This window comes from Meleagris gallopavo, chromosome 2 (assembly GCF_000146605.3).
Source record: "Meleagris gallopavo isolate NT-WF06-2002-E0010 breed Aviagen turkey brand Nicholas breeding stock chromosome 2, Turkey_5.1, whole genome shotgun sequence".
Taxonomy (NCBI): domain Eukaryota; kingdom Metazoa; phylum Chordata; class Aves; order Galliformes; family Phasianidae; genus Meleagris; species Meleagris gallopavo.
Window position 1 is genome coordinate 24,164,505 of NC_015012.2, and position 3,811 is coordinate 24,168,315.

Below are 3,811 nucleotides of genomic sequence, written 5' to 3' on the forward strand. Positions count from 1 at the left end.
GCTCGGCCCCGCGGCCTCCTCCCGTTCGCGCTGCCGGGGTGGGTGGGGGAGAAAGGTGCAGCGCCGGAAGTTTTTGCTATATCCGTACGCGTGGGAAATGCCGGCCCCGCTGCTCGGCGCCGTGCCGTGCTGGGCATCCCCTGCGGTTCGGCCTCCCCGCTCAGGCCGACGGTCGCATCCTCATTTCAGTGGCAGCGGCATCTCTGACCATCTAACACGAGGTCTGCAGTTCCTTCGCTTCAAGACCTGCACGTTTTATATTCGGTTGGCCTCTCTTAGAATCACAGAGTCATTGAGGTTGGAAAAGATCTATAAAATCCAGTCCAACCGTCAGCCCATCACCCGCTAACTTGTGTCCCTCAGTGCCACATCTACCTGTTTCTTAGATGGATCTTAGTACAAGCCCATCTGCCTGCTTTGCTCAGTCACTGAACTGAGCCTAGAAAATGAGGCTCAACCCTTTGGTCAGCTGCAGCCTTCCTGAGTAACGTTATTGCTCAGGACGTCAGTTTCATCTCTCAAGGAACCAACCCTTTGTAAGTTCCAGCTCCATGTACCACTGCTCACTTTCTGCCCCCCCTAGGGACAACAGTCCAGCTGCTTCCTGCCTCCTGGAAGGGCTTTGGTACTGCAGTGCAAAGCACAGTCATCTCAAGAAAGGAAAGAGTAGCACACAAGAGCCACACACTTTACTTGCTCTGATCCCCAGAAGCATCAAGTTTCCTGTATCTCAAAATCACTTAGAACTGACTCACACACTGCCACACAAAACTACACTGTGTGTAGCGGATGCCGCAGCTCCAAATGTATCACAAGCAGCCATCCGGACTTAACTACTTTGGAAAGTGCCACTCCATAATTTCTATTTCTGCTGGTGAGGAGCAACAAGCCACGGAATTAATGGTGTCTGTGCCCTGCTGTGCATCTAACAAAACAAGCAGGCGGCACATCCTAAATAAAATGAATGACTTACACCACAGAGTTCATTGTTCTGTGAAGCTCTGGTTCTTGAAAAATTACATATGTTCAAAAGCAGCTGCACTGTGTCATGGAAGGAAAACAACAAACTCCCAGCAGAAGTTTCAAAACAAAAATTCTGGCTTAAAATGTCCCTAAACCACAAGGAGGTGGAGACAGTGCCCTGGGAAAATGACACCTCATTTCCTCAGGCATAGGCTAGGACAGGCAGAGGACTGGGTTGGGTTTGCTGGGAAGGCTGAGCCCATCTCCACAATTCATCAGATGCTTCCTCTGTGCTGGATTTGTGGTTAAAAACATTAGGTTTATGTTTACAAACATTACAGTGTTGTATTTACAAACATTACAGTTCCGGCAAATCAACGCCTACAAAGTTGATTGCTCATAAAGGAAACATTCTAACCCACAACTGCTGAAAACCTGGATTTGGAAGCTGTATATGTTGGTACCCTGGAGCTCAGGGTCTGTGTGCCTGTCTCCAGGGAGCAGAGTAAGGTTTACATGGAGAGCCTGTTTTCAAGGAAGACCGTGAGCTTGGAAACTCGATGTTATTCGGAGCAATACAACGTTTTACCACGCTGTGGCGCCAAACAATTAAAAAGAGGTCGTGCCTTCAAAGGCAAACTACAGACTTTACCAAAAGCTGTATTTTTCTTAGTTAAAAAAGCCTTTACCAGTAATCGAAATGAGTACAGATTGTTCCATTCAAAGGTACCAAAGCACAAGAATTACAGCTCATTTATGTCAGATGCTATTTTCCTGTCCCTGAAAGACAAGCCACAGCCTTCAAAGAGCAATGTTTTAGGATACGTCAGGGTGATGTGAACTGAACAGGAACTATCTTGCTCCTGTCCCCCATTCACTTAAATAAGACCTTTGAAACTGCCTTCTTTCTGGAAAGACCAAGTGATATTTTCATTGAATTACAACAGTAACTGAAGATCATCCATTCACTTCTATCACATTATTGCATGACAACTAATACAAAGAGTACTCTAGGATTTTTTGTACTTTTTTTTTTTTAATTGAAAGTTTAAAATACATGAAATCCTTCTAAAAAATCCAGGTATAAATGATCTTACAGAGGACGATTTCTGATCGGAGCTTTTGGAAGAGCAAGGTGCTTCCTGGAATACATTTTCCAATTGTAGACATAAATACCTAAACCTAATTGTTGCAATGATTATCCATGTAACAGAGAAGCAGAAAAATCCCCATCTGCTGTGGCAGGCTTATAAGGCTCTGACCCTGTGTGTACTCAATTCTATGTACTCACAAAAGTCTCATAAACCCTGAAATTGGACATTCTGGTTTCAGGTTTGATACCTCTCCACGAGTATGCATTTTCTATGCTTATTTCATATATCTTTAATATCACATCTCTTTACCTAGCAGGACCGCACGGCTGCAGAGCATTGTTACTATCATCTGAAGCCAAAGAAAACGTCAAGCCACACAACAAGCAGCCAAACAACTGATGGAGCAGCAGGCTCTGCTCTCCCTCTCGCGGTCCGACGCTGCCACTCGCACAGCCCCGCTCTGCCCCGGCTCTACGCCTCCCCCATCCCAAAGCTCCCCGCAGCGCCGGGTCTGTCTGCCCGGAACCACTCTGGACAAACGGACAAAGTTTGCGTTAAACGCCGATAAGAAATCATTTTGTACAGCGTTGGTTAGGAACAGAGGGATGATTTATCGTCTTTTGGTCAGATATTTTAATCTGAACAAATAGCATTTTTTTTCAGCTCGTTTGTTTCTAATGTGGTGTTTCAAGGCATTCTGTGCAGAAGATATTAGGTGTAAACTGTTTTCTTTCTTGCCATTCCAGCAATCATATTTTTAATACATTTTTCAGTGGTAAGTGTTTAAAAAATCCAAGAGGCACTTAGGAATCTACTAGCATGTGAATGGTTTCGGCGAAGTTCTTTGGATGCTTTAAGCAACTGAGTGGAAAACTGGAGCTGTGCTGAACCGAATAGGAAAAAGTGAAATTGTGTGGGTCATCAGATGGGATACCGTAGCTTTTAGGACCTTTTATTTTCTTTCAGTCACAAAAACATGCACTTTCAGTGACTCTGTGATGAGCGTACACAAGAAGACTGCATCACTGTACAAAGATGTGAAATGAACACCAGCAGAAGAACACTGCATGGAAGCGCAGTTGGTTTACGTGCCAGGAGAACCTGTAGAACCGGAGACCTCTCCAGTTCACAGCCCAACCAAAGCACAGCTCCTACGTGCCAGTCGAAGTGGATGGGTATGTGAGGACGGTGCCTGAAGGTGTCAGACAAGCAACACATTGGTTACTTTCTCTCGAAATTCGATACTTCGGGAAGCCGTCGGCGCCGACTTCAGACCGCGGGTTACCCGAGGCGAACGCGTTACCCACGGTGCACGTGTGCTCGCTGCAGCCCCAGGGACCGAAGGGTCCGCTGCCAACATGACACAGGAGCACGTGCACCTGCTCGTCCGCCCTTGTTATGACAGCAGCACACAGCGGGCTGACACCCATAGGCACGGACCCGCTGCAAGAGCCGTTCGTCCGTACCATCGCAGCTCCAGCGCCACTGACCGCCCAGCTTCAGCGCTTGGGCGTGTACGTAACAGCCTTCAGAAAGAAGGGAAATGTAAATAGCAGCAAATGCAGACGCTACAGCTGGCGAACATCGGGACACGCGGTGATGTCTTCCTAACACGTTCTCCTCTCCGGAGATGTAGTACAAGTCAGGGGAAAATCCCCACTAACGAATGAATGAGGACACGGGGACGATGAAGGCGCTCCCTGCCAACGAAGGGGCGCGTTGGGCGCTTCGGTCAGCCCGCGCGCACCTACCCT

At 47.4% G+C, this 3,811-nt stretch overlaps 1 protein-coding gene across 10 annotated transcripts in view; it reads right to left on the reverse strand.

Moving 5' to 3' along the window:
* Positions 1-3,811, reverse strand: part of THADA (THADA armadillo repeat containing) — a 210,189-nt gene that overhangs the window by 149,183 nt on the left and 57,195 nt on the right. The window lies entirely within an intron of this gene.